The sequence below is a fragment of the Dioscorea cayenensis genome, chromosome 17 (genome assembly GCF_009730915.1).
Source record: "Dioscorea cayenensis subsp. rotundata cultivar TDr96_F1 chromosome 17, TDr96_F1_v2_PseudoChromosome.rev07_lg8_w22 25.fasta, whole genome shotgun sequence".
NCBI classification, from domain to species: Eukaryota; Viridiplantae; Streptophyta; class Magnoliopsida; order Dioscoreales; family Dioscoreaceae; genus Dioscorea; species Dioscorea cayenensis.
This window is the reverse complement of record NC_052487.1, coordinates 10,745,993-10,764,242: the sequence shown is the minus strand read 5'-3', so window position 1 is coordinate 10,764,242 and position 18,250 is coordinate 10,745,993. Positions and strand designations below refer to the sequence as shown.

Below are 18,250 nucleotides of genomic sequence, written 5' to 3'. Positions count from 1 at the left end.
TATCATGATCGCAAAGAACTCTTGGAACGTGGAGGTAGGATAAATCACATCGGAAAAGAAAGGGGATGGTCCGCTACCTCTCGACTCACCCTCTCAATCCTCTTCAACCATGCTAAGTCTAACCCAAATAAAGTTGTCACCCCTTCAATGGATTACCTAGATAGATTCTCAACCCTAGTGTCACTCTAAGGGAAAATTAAATCAACAAGCACACAAGATTGAAACTTAATTAAAACATCAATTAAAGGAAACATAAAAAAAGTCGATGAAACAAAATCATCCTAAGGTTTACAAATGCAAGTACCCACTAGGGGTTTAGCTCTCCATGGAGCAATACAAAATCAACAATGAAATCAAAATTAAGTGCAAGCAATCAATAGAGATAACCCCTCATGGTCCGTGTCGATGGTCTTGAGGAGCCGCCACATCTTCTCCAAGAACTCTTTTGTCAAGCCTAGGGCACACCTTACTGAATCAATGAGTACGAAAGCTCCCCCAATAGATATCTTCTAAAGGAACTTGATGTCGAATACCATAGGACTACTTCAAAATCCTAGCAAAATCCTCTCCAAAGCCTAGCCGCGCTCTCCCCAAAAGATGGGCAAAAGATGTGAAGAAGATCCCCAAAATAAAACTCTTAAAGCGGTATTTATAGAGTTGGAATCAGGAATCCAAATGAGCTTGTGGATTTCTAGGTTTCGTTTTCTTGCGTGCTATGAATAGTAACTATTACAATGATTTGCTACAGTAAACTACTACATTACTTTCACCAAAATATTTTCCTCAAGCAAAATATTAAGTCGGTTATTAGTCATATCGAGAAATATACTGAAAGAAAATAAAAAACCATATTATTAGTTCACTTATATCATACTAACAACGCCCGTTGCATATATCGCACAAGTGCACGGTTTTGTCGAAGTAATAAATCCCAGGTGAGTGGGTATTGTATCCACAGGGAGTAGGGAATAAAAACACTTAAATTGTTTCTTAACTAAGCGAAAAGAGAATAATAGTTGTGTGACAAGATGTAATGTAACAAAAGTAAAAGAGACAAGAAAAAAAAACAAGTAAAGGGGAGGTAAGGCAATCGATATAAATGGGGTACCCGGATATTGTTCCGCCTAGGACAATCGTTTCAAATGGAAACCCCTCTATTATGCTTTCTAACTAATGCATTAATGAGTCATGGAGATTCTTCAATACATTGTCCCAAATCTAAGGACAACCATGCCTAACTCTAAACATGTCCCAGAGGAGAAATTGAACAATCTCTTGACCTCGCAATCGTATAGAATCGCAATGAGTTCCAGGGATTCCAAGTGATAAATTCTCTTCCTAGATGTAGACCTAACCTTTTGGTCCAGGTGGAAGGTCCCTAGTCACAATTAAGCCCTAGGTGCTAAAATCATTTCAATGATTCACTCCGTTGCCTCTGCAACTAAGTCCCAGCGGAAGGTCATCCCTTAGCCCATTCACTCTATTATGACCATAAAGAACTCGAGGAAATGGAGGTAGGATAAATCACACCGGAGGGGAAAGGGAATGCTCCGCTACCTCTCGACTAACCCTCTCAATCCTCTCCAATCTAGCTTTGTCTAACTCTCATGGTGTGCCACTCACTCACAAGGGTTACCAATAAGAACCCTCAACCCTAGTGTCACTCTAAGGGGGTATTCAAACAATCAAGCATACAAGATTGGAACTCGATTAACACATCAATTAATGAAAGTATAATAACAAGGTTTAATGAAACAAATACATCTTAGGGTTCATAAATCCAAGTATCCACTAGGGGGTTTAGCTCTCCACGGAGCTAGTTACAAATAATGAAATCGAATGTAAAAACAAGTAATCCATAGAAAACCCCCTCGATAGTCATGACGATGGTCCTGTGGAGAAGCATTTACTCATCCAAGGGTCCCTTTGTCCGGCCTAGGATACACCTCGCCGGATCGGTGCCGACGAAAGCTCTCCCACTAACCTTCTTCCAAATGGAGTGCGATATTAGAGCCATAGAACCTCTCCCAATCCCTAGCCACAGCCCTCTCTCAACTTAGGGAAAAGATGGAGAAAAGAATGCTAAAATCGGGGTTAAAATCGGCCTTAAATAGGGCTAGAATCGGGAATCCACACGCCCCTATGGATTCACCGCGCGGGCCTGTGGAATTAACGCACGGGCGTGTGGATTCTCTGGAAATCACTTTTCTCGATCGGGTGTGAACATTACCTACTACAGTGAATTGTTACAGTGTTTGCTACAATACCCTACTACAGTACGGTCCCGAAATACTCCCGAATCCATGTTCTCATCCAGGTAACGTAAATGGGCACACGTTTACGTCATAAATCACTTTGCTTCTTCAATAAACGGCTATATTGGTGGAGATCTTGCTATACATGAACAAGCCAGAATACTTGAATGTGACTGCCTTTGTGCCCCTCTAAATTATTGTGCTAACTTGAATACAAGGAGGTTGGCACACATTCTCGTATCTTGAATCCGACTTATGTCTTCGCGTTTGATCCTTCTCAAGATTTCCTCCAAATGGTGCATTCACGATCTACATTGGCTTCTTTCTCTAACATTCTGCTTCACAATCCTATATGCATGAAAGTAACATAAATGCACACATATTATCGATAAAACCTGATAAAAGTAATGATCATCATAAGGAAATAACACTTCGCATTCTTATCACACAAACACTTATCACATACCCAAGTTATATTTAAGTCTTTAAATAAAACTTGGTTCCCACTATATTTTTCGAAATCTACACTCCCACTGTAGAAATCTGAAATCTTGCTGGTTGGATTTTATAGTGAGTAATTCTGTTCTTTATTAAATCAAAAGGAGCTCAATTCATACAGTATAATTATACCACTAGAGTCAATAAAGTGGTGTCCCATTCAAACCTATTTCATAGGCAGTCCAATCACTTTTGGCCTATAGTTCCACAAGGCTCAACCCATACAGTTTAATTGGCCCGTAAACTATCTAAGTCAAACCCACCAACTTTTGTCAATCTAATAATTAAATTCTACCCCCTCACCCTATACAATATAATTGGTGAAGAATTTGTTTCGTTTGACGGCATCTAATGCACTAAAGCTTCTTAAAGTTATAAGTGAACATAAGGCCCTCTCATATTGGGAATATATCATGTACCCTCATAAATCTAATCACCCAAAGCTTGGTGGAGAGCCAGGACATTTCATGGCCTTCAACTTAGTGTTTTTTTTTTTGGGAGAATTTATTTGCATGTACTTAATTTGGTCTCATATTATATCAAAAATACATGTATAAAATATAACATACATACATATTCAAGCCATCACACGCATATGGTCATGAACATATAAGATTAACCCAATTTAATAAGTTAATCTAAAAAAATAAAATCTTAATCTACTACTTGGCTTTGTGCTCCATACAAAAAGAGGACTTCACGCCTGGCTTCTTGCTCAACATATTCTAGGAATCTTGTGTCATTTGATTATATTTTCTCTAAAACTTAAAAATATGTATGCCAGATACAATCTACTTTTGCAAAAATTAAAGAAAATTACAATGGATACAATATGTCCCAAATAAATAAATACATAATAAAATAAACATAAAAAGCCTTAAAATTCATGATCATATGCCATCCATCCATTCAACACATCAAATCAAAAATTGAAAACAACCACATATTGCATTGGTGTCGGTCCAATTTCATTTAAAATACAATAAATAATAATAATAATAAATATAATAAATAAAATAAAATAATATATACATTGGCCGCCCACGCACTGCACAGTGCTCGCCCACGCAGCACTGCACAACTATTTGCGTGGGCTCCACTAATTTTTTTATTAATTTAATTAATTTATTTAATATTATTATTATCTATATATATAATCCTTAAATAAATCAATTTTGCATAGTGATCACACAGCACTCCACTCAGCTTTAGATTTATTTAATTTATTTATTTCTTATTATTTATATAAAAATATTAAATAAATAAATGGACCATAATTTATAAAATCAATAATCATGCATAAAATCTAATTTTATTTTACCATGTATATTTTGATATTATAATCATCAATAAATTATATAATTTAATCTTAGTGTTCATTAAATAAATTAGCTTAGCTATGATTCCTCTGTTAGGAAATATCACAAAATTAAATAATACCAGCGGAAGCAAAAATAAAATTGTGATATAATTTAATTATTTTAATGAACATTGTAATTTAATTAAAAGGCCTAGAAAATTACCTCTTAATGTTTGAAAGCCTTTCTTTTAATGTGCTGAATTTATCTCTCAGATTGTCATAGATCTCCTAGCGCCGAACGAAAGTCCCACGTCTCTAGATCACACGCCGGAATTAAAAACAATCTCCTCTTCTTCTCCAAATAGCAGCTAAGGGTAGAGGGGAAGAGAGAGCTTGGGGATTTTCTTACTAAAGAATTGATTGATTGATTCTAGGGCTAGTGAGGAGTCATATTTATAGAGACTTTATAAAACATGATAAAAATTATTCAAGTATGAAGTCCTATTTAAAATATGAACCTTCAAAACATGGTAAACATTATCATAAAAGTACCGTTAGAAATATGAGTACTAATGTAACTAAAACAGGTTGTGCCTTTAAGTCCTTATAATTTTGATGCCCTTATAATTTTGATTAACTATTCGAATCTATCGAATTTAAAATGAAATTTAAACTTAAGATAAAACCCTAGACTAATTTACAATTTTGCTTATCGCATGAAGTAAAATTGTAATTAACAATTTTACCCCTGTACTCAAAACGAGACTAATATTTTATCCCTTCAAGTGTGACTCCTTAGGTTAATTCCGATTGGGAATGAGAGGATACGAAAGGATGTGGGTGAGACATAGCCACCACTGTGGCCCCACGTCGTAACCCAATTGAACACAAATGAGTAGATCATTATGAACCTTTCCGATAATGATAACCATATGTGTATAAATCCTTGGTTCTTGTATCCTAACCGAGTTAGAGCCATGGTAATTATCAATCTTAATGAACTCAACCATATGCTAATAATCATAGTAGAGTAAGATTACCAAAATACCTTTCCTGTCCGACACGATTAGTTTGACTGCTTTAGCCAAGGTCTTCTAATCTCATATACTTATAATTGCATAGGATACTAACTCGTTTACTTCCAAGAGAACGAATTCCTTCATGGTGATCACTCACAATTGCTACTTGTCAGACATAGTTGCACTTCAAGGTCGACCCTACCAAAAGGTGAAGTAAGCCTATCAACTCTAGTAACAGATTAGACATCATAAGTACATTGTGATCATGACAACTCAATTCTAAGGTCCACTCATATAATCATAACTAACAATCCCAATCATTGACTATCCAAGAGTAAAACCCATGTGATTGCATTATCGAGAGTCATGTTTGAATACACCAATCCAAGGGATGAATTTATGACATATGCTCTGACTATTCTATAGTGTTCAACTAGTACTCTTTGTCAAAGTATATGTCATACAAATCCTTACGAACCTTTAACGGACAATTAAAGATTCTCCAATTTGCGAACTATTTAAATATATAAGTACTAAACCCTTATAGTGCCCTTCTCTTTATCCCACAAAGAGTAGAAGGTGATAAGTGCTTGTGTATTAGTAATACGAAGTATTATTTTCTTGCGTTGAGCATTACTTTTATCAAGTTTTAGCGCTAATACATGTGTATTTGTGTTACTTTAGTGCATGAAGGGTTGTGGAGCCAAATATGTAAGAAAGAAGCCAATGTAGATCGTGAATGCACTATTTGATGAAATCTTGGATGGAAAAATATGAAGACACAAGTTGGGTTTAAGGATATGAGAATGTGTGCCAACCTCCATGTACTCAAGCAATTATAATGAGTTAGAAGGTGACAAGGTACCCTTGCGTATATCCCGCAAGTGCACGGGTTTGTCGAAGTAATAATCCCGGATGAGCGGGTATCGAATCCACAGGGAGTAGGGAATAAAAACACTTAATCCGCTTCTTAGCTATATGAAAGATCAGTAGTGATAAGTGTGACAATGATTCAATTCTCAAAAGTAAAAACAAGTAAGAAAGCATGATTAAAGGAGGAGGTAAGGCAATCGATAAAGATGGGGTACTCGGATAATGTTCCGCCTAGGACAATCGTTTCAAGTAAAAGAACCCTCTATTATGCTTCCTAATCAATGCAATGGTGAGTCATGGAAATCCTTAAATACATAGTGCCAAATCTAAGGTTAACTATGCCTAACTCTATACATGTCCCGGAAGAGAGATTAGATAACCTCTCAACCTCGCACTCGAATAGAGTTGCAATGAGCTCTAGAGATTCCAAGTGATAAATCTCTTCCTAATTATAGACCTAACCATTTGGTCCAGGTGTAAGGTCCCTAACCACGATTAAGCTCTAGATACTAAGATCACCTCAACGCTTCACTCTGTTGCACGCGCAACTAAGCCCCAGTGAAGGGTCATCCCTTAGACCATTCACTGTATTATGGCCGCAAAAAACTCGATGAACGGAGGTAGAATCTATCACATCGGAGGGGAAAGGGGACGCTCCTGTACCTCTCGACTCACCCTCTCAACCCTCTCCAACCTAGCTTTGTCTAACGCTCGTGGTGTGTCACTCACTCACAAGGTTACCAACAAGAACTCTCAACCCTAGTGTCACTCTAGGGGAAATGTTCATACAATCAAGCATTCAAGGTTGGAACTCACAACAAACATCAATTAATTGAAAGCATAATAAAGAGATTCACTGAAACAAATACATCCTAGGGTTCACAAATACCCAAGTACCCACTAGGGGTTTAGCTCTCCATGGAGCTAAGTACAATCAAAGAAATAGAATGTAAAAGCAATGAATCCATAAAGAAACTCCCTCTATGGTCGTGTCGATGGTCTTGTAGAGAGTCCTCTACTCGTCGTCCAAGGATTCCCTCGTCCTGTATAGGATACGCCTCGACGGAAACTCCCCTACCAACCTTCTTCCTAAGGAATGGCGATGTCGGAGCCGTAGAACCTCTCCAAAACCTTAGCCAGTACCTCTCAAAATCCTAGCCGAAACCCTCTCTCAAGTTGGGGAAATGATGGAGAAAAGAATGCTGAAATAGTGGCTGAATCGGCTTTAAATAGGGCTGGAATCGGGCAACCACACGGGCCTGTGGATTTTACACACGCCCATGTGGAATTTCCACACGGGCGTGTATAATTTCCACACGCCAGTGTGGATTCTCTAAATTCCTGTTTTCTCGGCCGGCTGTGAATAGTACTGTGACAGTACTTTTGCTACAGTGTTTTGCTACAGTACCTGGCCTAAAATACTTCCTGAGTCCATACCTTCATCGAGGTGACGCAAACGGACACACGTTCATGTCATGGATCGCTTTGCTTCTTTAATGACGGACAAGTTGGTGGAGATCTTGGTCTATGTGCATAAGTCGGAATGCTTGAGTGTGACTGCCCTTGTGCCCCTCCAAGTTGTTGTGCTAACTCAAATACGAGGAGGTTGGCACACACTCTAGCATCTCACACCCGACCTATGTCTTTGCGTTTGAACGTTAGCAAGATTTCCTCCAAAATCTGTGCATTATGATCCACATTGGTTTCTTTCCTTCATACTTGGCCTCACAAACTTACCTGCACGAAAGTAACATAAAAACACACATTCTAGTGTAAAAACCCGAGAAAATTAATGCTTAACATAAGGAAAGAATGCTTCGCATTCATATCACACAAGCACTTATCAGAAAGGCATTAAGGCAGTCACATTTGTGTATCCCGACTTATGCAATGATATCAAATCTTCACTAATGAGGTCTTTTATGGAAGAAGCAACGCGATCTAAGGCATAAATGTGTGCCTGTTTATGTTGCCTCCATGAAAAGTGTGAATCTGGAGTGTTTTTGGCCCGGGTACTGTCGCAGGTTTTGTAGTAAATCACTATAGAAAGTACTATAGCAGTTACTGTTCACAGCAGAAGAAAATCAGAATTCCAGAGAATTCACATACCCCTGTGAAATTTCCACATGTCCCTGTGAAAATTCCACATGGGTGTGTGGAAAAATCCTCAGGGCCATGTGGATGCCCGATTCCACCCTATTTAAAACCGTGATTCAGCCCGATTTCATAATCCTTCTTTCCATCTTTTCTCCAACTCTTGAGAGGCTTGCGGCTAGGGTTTAGAGAGGTATTGGCAAGGCTTTTGGAGTGGCTCTGCGGCTTCGACACCATGTTTCTCTTGGAAGATAGCTATTGGGGGAGCTTTCATCGGCACCGATCCGGCCAGATGTGCCCTAGGCTTGACGAGGGGACCTTTTAAGAGGAAGAGGCTACTCTACAAAACCATCGACACCACTACCGAGTGGGTTTTTCTATGGATTACTTTTTTTACTTTCGATTTTACTACTGATTATATCTTGCTCTATGGAGAACTAAACCAATAGTGGGTACTTGGATTTATGATCCCTATGATGTATTTGTTTCATTAACCTTTTATTATGCTTTCCTTAATTGATGTTTTAATTAAGTTCTAATCTTGAATGCTTGTTGAATGATTTCTTCGTTAGAGTGATACTAGGGTTGAGAGTTCACATTGGTAATCTTTATGAGTGAGTGACACACCACGAGGGTTAAACAAAGTTAGATTAGAGAGAGTCGAGAGGGTGAGTAAAGAGATAGCGGAGTGTCTCCTTTCCCCTCTAATAAGTGCTCGTGCGATAAGAATGCGAAGTGTTCTTTCCTTATGATGAGCATTACTTTTGTCAGGTTTTAGCGCTAATACGTGTATTTATGTATTTTTATGCAAGTTGGGTTGTGAGGCCAATTATTTGTGAAAGAAGCCATTGTAGATCATTTTACGCATTATTTGGAGGAGATCTTAAGAAGGCTCAAATGCGGAGACATGAGTCGGGTTTAGAATACTAGAATGTGTGCCAACCTCCTTGTATTCGAGCTAAGGTAATGATTCGGAGGGGCATGAAGGCAGTTACATCCTAGTATTCCGGCTTGTGCATATTTAGCAAGATCTCCACCAACGTGGCCGTTTAGTGAAAAACCAAGACGATCTATGACGTGAATGTGTGCCCGTTTACGTTACCTCGATGAAAGCATGAACTCGGGAGTATTTCGGCCCGTGTGGAATATCCACAAGGGCGTGTGGAATCCCGATTACAACCCTATTTAAGGCAGATTTCAGCGCCGATTTCAACATTCTTTTATCCATCTTTTCCCCAACTTGAGAGAGGACTGCAGCTAGAGTTTTGAGAGGTATTGTCTAGGGATTTGGAGAGGTTCTATGACACCGTCGGATTGATTCGGCGAGGTGTATCTTATACCGGACAAGGGGATCTTGCGACGAGTAGAGAACTCTCCACAAGACCATCGCCATGACTATCGAGGCAGTTTTCCTATGGATTGCTTTCTTTTACATTTGATTTCATTATCATTTGTATTGTGCTCCATGGAGGGCTAAACCACTAGTTGGTACTTGGGTATTTGTGAAACCTAGGATGTATTAGTTTCATTGAATCTTTTTATTATGCTTTCAATTAATTGATGTTATTGTGAGTTCAATCTTGAATGTTTGATTGTTTGAATACTCCCTTAGAGTGATACTAGGGTTGAGAGTTCATGTGGTAACCCTTGTGAGTGAGTGACACACCACGAAAGTTAGACAAAGCTTGATTGGAGAGGGTTGAGAGGGTGAGTCGAGAGGTACAGGAGCGTCCCCTTTCCCACTCTGGTGTGATAGATTCTACCTCCGTTCCTCGAGTTCTTTGTGGCCATAATAGAGCGAATAAGCTAAGGGATGACCCTCCGCTGAGGCTTAGTTGTGAGTGCAATGGAGTGAAGCATTGAGGTGATTTTATCATCTACGGCTTAATTGTGGTTAGTGACCTTTCTTCTGGACCAAGGGTTAGGTCTACAATTAGGAAGAGATTTATCACTTGGAATCCCCAAAGCTTAATGTAATCCTTCTTACGAGTGCGAGGTTGAGAGGTTGTTTAACCTCTCCTCCGGGACATGTAGAGGATTAGGCTTGGTTAACCCTAGATTCGGGGCCATGCATTAAAGGGTGTCCCTAACTCACCATTGCATTAGTTAGGAAGCATAATAGAGAGTTCTTGCACTTGAAATGATTTTCCTAGGCGGATTAATACCCGAGTACCCCATATTTATCGATTGCCTTACCTACTCCTTTACTTTTGCTCTCTTTCGGGTTGTTTTACTTTTGAGAATTAAATCTTGTCACACATATCACTATTCATCTTTTGTATAGTTAAATAGCAACCAAAGTATTTTTATTCCCTTTTCCCTGTGGATACGATACCCCACTCACCTGGGATTTATTACTTCGACAACTCAGTGTACTTGAGGGAGCCCTGTCACCCTCCGGTGTGATATATCCTACCTCCATTTCGTAGAGTTCTGTGCAGTCATGATGGAGTGAAGTACTAAGAGAGGAACTCCGCTGGGGCTTAGTTACGAGAGCAATAGAGTGAAGCGTTGAAGTAATCCTTGGTATCTGGGGCTTAATTGTGACTAGGTGCCTTTTGCGTTGACCAAATAGTTGGTTTTGCACTTGAAGCGATAATCCTAGGCGGAATAATATCCAAGTGCCCCACATCATATCGATTGCCTTTCCTCTCACTTATTTGTGCTTCTCTTTCTTATTTCTTTTATTTTTATCTACATTACATCTTATCAACACAATCATTGTTTTATCTTCGCTTGGTTTAGTAGCAATCTTGTTGTTTTTACTCCCTACTCCCTGTGTATACGATACCCACTCACCTGAGATTTATTACTTTGACAAAACCGTGCAATTTTGGGTCACACACAAGGGGTGTGTCAAGTTTTTGGCGCCATTGCCGGGGAATAGGCATTTAGAGATACTTTACACCTTGCTATCTTAGCTATTCATTCATTCATTCTCTTTCACATCTCCTTATTCTATCATCGTTCTAATTTGTTTTCTTTCTTTTGGTGTAGCTCCAGGTTATGACCCGACGGACCCCTTCGATATTCATTGAAGATAATCCTGAACTGAACATACACTCAGAAGAAGGGGAAAAGAACCTGTGCAAGAGCTGTCCAATCAAGTTGAAATAGAAGTTGAAGGGTTAGACAATATGGTTGAGAAGAATGAACAACAGAGAACACTTTCCGACTATGCTAGACCCTCAATTTTGGGCACACAATCTAGTATTGTGCGACCCCCAATTACAGCTCCAAATTTTGAGTTAAACCCGATATTCATCAAGATGATTTGAAGTCAGCTCTGTTCAATAGTTTGGCTGATGAGGATCAAAACAATCACATCAAAAACTTCTTGGAAGTTTGTGACATGCTGAAGATTAACGGAGTTTCGGATGATGCTATCAGATTGAGGGCTTTCTGATTCACTCTCAAAGGAAGATCCAAGCAAGCAGGAGCTTCATTCCTTGCCAAAAGCATCCATCACAACTTGGAATGAGATGGTCGAAGCTTTCCTTGCAAGATACTTCCCCCTGGGAAGGTTGGCAATGCATCGTAATAAACTATCGTCATTTGTTAAGATGGAGCTTGAATCCTTGTTTGAGACGTGGGAGCGATTCAAGGATCTCTTGCAGAAGTGTCCACAACATGGATTTCCCGAATGGATGATTATTCAAACTTTTTATAATTGGTTGAATTCAAGTACAAGACAACTTCTAGATACCGCCACAAGAGGTACAATGAGGAGCAAGACCCCTAATGAAGATTGACAGTTAGTAGAAGAAATGGCCATGAATAGCTACCAATGGAATGCAAGGGAAAGGAAGAAAGTGGCCGGACTCCATGAGATCGATGCGGTTACATCTTTGGTAGCCCAAGTAGAGGCATTGAGTAAGAAATTGGACACATTGACTTCACCAAGGGTGGCCACTATCACGAGTTGTGATGGTTGTGGGGGTTCACATATGCCGTCTGATTATCCTATCTTGATTGCTACTTCAGCCCCGACTGAATAAGTAGACTTTGTGGGCAATTCGGGAAGTGTAAAAGGTAATCCTTATAGCAACACCAACAACCAAGGGTAGAGGAACCACCCCAATTTCGCATGGAGTAACCAAGGGCAGCAAAAGGCCATAGCACCACCGGGTTTTCAACAACAATAAGCCCCAAACATGGAGAATAGAGTTTTAGGCTTGAAGACCGGATGATCGATTTAGAGAAAGCCTTGACCAAATTTGTATAGTCGTCGGATACACGGTTTCAATCTATCGAGGCTACACTTCGCAATTACACCGCTTCCTTGCATAATTTAGAGAATCAAGTGGGGAAAATTACGAAGTCCATATCGGACAGCCCACAAGGAAGCTTGTCGAGTAACACCTAGACCAATCTATGAGAACACATAAAGGCGATCAGTTTGAGCAGTGGTCGTGAGGTCGAGGGTAGGCTTCCAAGTGAGAAGACCAATGTTGAAGCACCCGAGGACGTGGAGGTTGAGGAAATAGCAAATAAGGAGAACGAGGTGGCACTCTCACCTTACTAGCTAAGAATTCCTTATCCTTCAAGATTGAAGAATGATCAAAATGATGAGCAATACAAGAAGTTCTTGGGTCTATTCAAGCAATTGAACATCAACATTCCTTTTGTGGAGGCGTTTTCTCAAATGCTTCGGTATGCTCAGTTCTTGAAAGACCTTTTAACCAATAAGAGAAAGTTGGAAGAGAGTGCATCAGTGATCCTAGATGCCTCTTGTTCGGCGGTGTTGCAAAAGAATATGGCGAACAAGAAGAAAGATACCGGAAGCTTCATCATCCTGTGTAACATTGGCAATTTGAGTGAATAAATGGCATTGGCAGATTGAGGGGCTAGTATCAACGTCATGCCATATTCTTTCTTTTAGAACATAAGCTTGGGAGAGCCTAGGCCCACTCGGATGACATTATAATTGGGAGACTTAACAGTGAGTCATCCGAGGGGCATCATTGAAGACGTGTTTGTCAAAGTTGACAAGTATATATTTCCTGTAGACTTTGTAGTGTTGGATATCGATGAGGATGTGGATATTCCTTTGATACTTTGGAGGCCATTCTTGCGTACTTCCAAGGCACTGTTCGATATGGACGGTGGGAAATTGACACTAAGGGTGGGCAACGACAAGTTAACCTACTGCCTCTTAGAAGCCATGCGACATTCTCTTAAATTTGATGATACTCTCTACTTTCTTGACACTACTGATGAACTAATCAATAAATACGTGTAGGAAATGTTGAATCCGGACCCGCACAAGGGGTTGCTAGGCCAAGAAGTGGAGGAGGAAGAAGTAATGATATATGGTTTAGAGGAGAAAGTACCATCTACCCCAGGGATTGTGAAGAAGGCACTCCGGAAGATGGAGCGAGCAAGGAGACGCCACAAGAAATGCCCCAAGTCTATTGTGGATGCACAAGAATAGAACAAGGGTGACGAACCCTCATGTGGTAACAAGCTCGATAACTCCCCCTCTACCTTCAAGAGACATTGTTCATCGTGTTTTCAGGTTATGGGTAAGAGGGAAACCTTCATCTATGAGCCCCTTGAGGTAAAGCAAGGTACATCAAGCTGAGTGAATAAGGCTTTGAGCGTTGGTATCTAGATCTTTTCGATGTTTTTTCCATGATTTTCTTGTGGATTATTTGGTATTCTCGTGTGCTTAAAATGTGTTTGGCGAAGTTATTGGTCGTTTGGGCGAGTTTTTCATGTTTTTCCCTGGTATATTTTGCATGATAGGATAGACTCTGAGAGTATTTAAATGTTTAAGAATTTTCTGCAAATCCTACAGATTTTTCTAAGTTAACTAGAGAAGGCACACGACAGTGTGGAATTTCCACACTAGCGTGTGTTTCCGTTCAGAGCTCATCCCATGAGGACACAGGGGCGTCTGTTAGCCCCTGTGAATGACCTTGACATGGTCACAATCCCGTGTTTTTATTCCATACGGGCATGTGTTTCTCTGCAGAGACTTACAGATTTATCCCGAGAAGACAAAAGGGCATGCGTCTGCCCTTGTGTCTGACCTTATGACAAACACACGGGCGTGGGTAATTTCCATACGCCTGTGTGGAACTCTGCAGAGGAGCTCTCCTCTATCCGGATAACACAAAGGGTCGCGTGAGTCCTGTGAGTAACCCTATGAAAGATCCACACGCCCGTGCGGAATTTCCATAGGGGCGTGTGGAATACAGAGAAGCCACAGGGGCGTGTGTTTATCCCTGTGGGTCGGGCACACTGGTGTGGGGAATTTCCACACGCCCGTGTGGGTGTGTTCAGAAGCATTAAGTTGTTTCCCCGAGAGCACATAGGGGCGTGTGTCGGCCCCTATGGGTCTCTCCTGTGGAGTCACACAGGCATGGGTAATTTTCTCACGCCCGTGTGAATGTAGAGAAATGCAAGAGTCGCGGGTTTCCTTTAACATATTTTGGGTTTTCTTCATTCTTGCACTCAAAGTCACTCATAAAACACTCTCCATTACTCTCCCGACCTCGCACCATTGATTTAGAGGAGTTTTACTCGAATTTCTGGCCGATTTCCAAGGTTTTCATCTTCAGCTTGTCGGCAAACCCTCATGTCTTTTATTTTTCGCTACACTTGATTTTAATCGATTAAATTGATGAATGTTGCTTTGTTTCTATGTTTATATGGTTTGTGCATGCTTAGAACGAAGTTAGAAACAATATTAAGTTGTATTTAAGGTTTTGGGATGCACAGCCGTGCGGTTTTCATGGCCTGTGGATCCACACGGGTGTGTGGAATTTCCACATGACTGTGTTGATTTTTTGTAGTATTATTTTGTGAGTTTCTTTGATCAATTATTTTTCAATTTGTGTAGATATGGCACCCCAGTTGAAGAATCAAGCTGATAAGCGCCTGCGTAAGCCATCCCTTGAGCCAGAGAACATGGGATTCGCTGTCCCCAAGCACCATGTCCGATTTGAGAGGTTGTCGAAGCTTAGGTTGGGACAGTCTCGCTTCTTAGACACGAGCATATTACAGGAGATACAGTAAGGAGATGAGTTTGGTGGTGAGGTTAAAGATCTCGTCTCAATAGGAGGTTCGAGGCAGTTATTGTTGATTAGAGAGCCTGCTACCTGTACTCAAACACTTCAGGTGCTATCATCATTCCAGTTCGACCGATCTTATGCTAGATTTGACAGTGTCGACGTATACAGTTTAGAGCACTCAGACATGACTACAGCATGAGCGTGACACAATTTTTGACCCGGTTGGGACTGTATGAGGAGACATTCACCGACACTGAGGAGTATGATCGACTAGCGACAGACTATCCAAGTTGCTTGACTCCTCAGAGAGCATACAACACTCTGTGTGGCCAGGGGCAGTAAGATCCTAGAGTGTTCAAGGCTACGTGCCTTTCCCGACCAGCCTACCATTATCTGCATGCCATCTTGAGCCGGTCGGTGAAAGGCCGTGGTAATAGCATGGGAGTACTGAGTCGGCAGAAGTTATTATATTTGTATTCGATGGTGCAACAACAACTGCTTCATTTGGGACATATTTTAGCTGAGTACTTGCATCACTAGGGCCAGTATGCCAGAATGGGTGTCATTTTCTTAGGCCCGTACATTACCAGACTCATCTTGGGCATGGGTCTGCTGGACGCCATTCGTGGGGCTAAGAGGATGACCATCCCCTCACTTTTAGGCCTGGATACATTAAGATTGATGGGATTGGTCCGCAGATACACTCCTGGTGTGTATATATTGGCTACACTTGCTCCAGAGATAGCACAGGAAGGAGATGATGCTATAGAGGATCCTCAGCCGATCCTCGAGCCTTAGCTTGCGCAGATGGATACAGATGTGCCTCCCCCAGCACAAGAGCCACCTCCGGTGTGCATCTTCTATCTAACTCAAGTCCATGATCATTTTGAGAGGCTTGAGAGTGCTGTGGGTGTGCTCCAAAGTAAGTTGGCCAAGGTTCGTGCTCTACAGGCCGCAAACCACACGGAGGTGATGTCCCGTCTCAACATTCTACAGTAGTTATTAGAGCGAGATGAGATGTCACCATTCGTTATGAGACCTCAGACCCCTCATGCATCTCCAGCACCACCATCACTCATCCCAACACCAGTCAATCCACCAAAATCATCTTCTTCACCGACAGCTGCACCAGTAGCAGCTGTAGAGTCGACACCAGATGACACCGACGCTTGATGCGTCTTTCCTTTTATTTCTTTTATGTTTTTTTATTTTATTTTGGTATTGTTATTTTAGACTTGTACACTAAGAAAGGATTTTCCTTCTGAGTTTATCTTTTATTTTGTCTCGAGTTATATTTTGTTGCTCTATCTTTTATATACTCGAGTTGTTTTTGTTTATTGAGCTTCACTAAATCCCCTTGTGTATGCGTGCAGATGGTCTTGTTAGTATGGGAATTGAGAACTAGTCATAGACACAGCTAAGGTGTTTTACACTTGGCCGTGTGTGCTTCACAACACGTGGGAACTTTACTGCCAAGGATTTAGCTCCATCAAATGCAACACTAGGAGTTAGGGCAGTATTACTTCAATTGCCAGTTCCATATATATTCTTGATTGCTATACTTGTCAATGAGCTTGCATGGGTACATTGAGGGCAATGTACAACTTAAGTATAGGGGGGGGGGAGTTACATTGCACATGTCCTTTACATAAGTTTTAACTGAACATACATGCTCACATAGCCAATGGCGGTTCACCTTAGTTCCAACGATTGTATTCTTGAGTCTAGGTGAATTTTTAACAATGAATGTTTTCATGCTCTAGTTTTTACTTGAATTTCTAAGAAGTTTTTCCTGATTGACACTTGTTGCACATCTCGCTCATTAGACTCTTTTGGAAACTCAAGTTTGATGTTTAAGGGACTAATTAGTTTTTTTTTCTTGTATTGTTATTGAAAAAAGGGAAAAAAGGGAAAAAATTGTACTTGTTTGTGTACATTGGGTGTGGAAAGAGCTACCGCCTATGAAGTATGAAGCTACTCTCATAAATCGGATATTAGTTATGCCCTAATGAGAGAAAGAGCTATCTCATGGAATGAGTGAAAGCTACTACCCCGGTAGAAAGAGCTACCACCTTTAAAGTGTGAAAGCCAACTTAGCGGCTGCTTTGGAAAGGGCTACCTTAGAGGATGTGTGAAGCTACTACCATTCCTTTATTTTGTTGTGTTTTGAAGATAAATAAGTCCGTTATTACTTAGAACTTTAAGGAGTATAATTTGGGTTGAATTGAGTGAGTTGATACACACTTACATGATTTTGGGTTTGTTGTCCTTTTTTATTCAAGTTTTTAGCTAGAGCATTGATTTTTCATATTTAGTGTTGAAATTTCCCTTACTTATATAATGCTCTTCTTGCATGCTTTGGTGAACCTAAGGCCAAGCACTTTCAATATTTCCTTCTTCCATGCTTCAATGTTTTATTTTTGCTTGAGGACAAGCAAAAGCTTAAGTGTGGGAGAGTTTGATAAGTGCTTGTGTATTAGTAATACGAAGTATTCTTTTCTTGCATTGAGCATTACTTTTATCAGGTTTTAGCGCTAATACATGTGTATTTGTGTTACTTTGGTGCATGTAGGGTTGTGGAGTCAAATATGTAAGAAAGAAACCAATGTAGATCGTGAATACACTATTTGATGAAATCTTGGAAGGAACAAATGCGAATACACAAGTTGGGCTTAAAGATACGAGAATGTGTGCCAAGCTCCATGTATTAAGACAATTACAATAAGTTGGAGGGGCACGAAGGTAGTCACATTTGCGTATCCTGACTTGTGTAATGATATCAAGATCTTTACCATCTTTTATTGAAGAAACGACGCGATCTAAGGCATAAACGTGTGCCCGCTTATGTTGGCTCGATAAAAAGTGTGAATTGGGAGTGTTTTTTCTGATACTGTAGCAGATTACTGTAGTAAATCACTGTAGTAGTTACTATTCACAGCCCACAGAAAATCAGAATTCCAGAGAATCCACACGCCCACGTGGAATTTTCACAGGGGTATGTGAAAATTCCACAAGGGCATGTGGAAAAATCCACAGGGCCATATGGATGCCCGATTCCAGCCTATTTAAAGCGGCGATTCATCTCGATTTCAGAATTCTTCTTTCCATCTTTTCTCAAACTCTTGAGAGTCTTGCGGCTAGAGTTTAGAGAGGTATTGCCAAGGCTTTTTGGCTCTACGGCTTCGACACCGT

The 18,250-nt window shown here is 40.4% G+C and overlaps 1 non-coding gene across 1 annotated transcript; it reads right to left on the bottom strand.

The window, feature by feature from the left end:
- Nucleotides 1-11,569: 11,569 nt before the first annotated feature.
- On the bottom strand, nt 11,570-11,676 carry LOC120281507. Its single transcript, XR_005542646.1, has one exon. It is a non-coding gene; the product is annotated as a small nucleolar RNA R71 (small nucleolar RNA).
- Nucleotides 11,677-18,250: the final 6,574 nt, after the last annotated feature.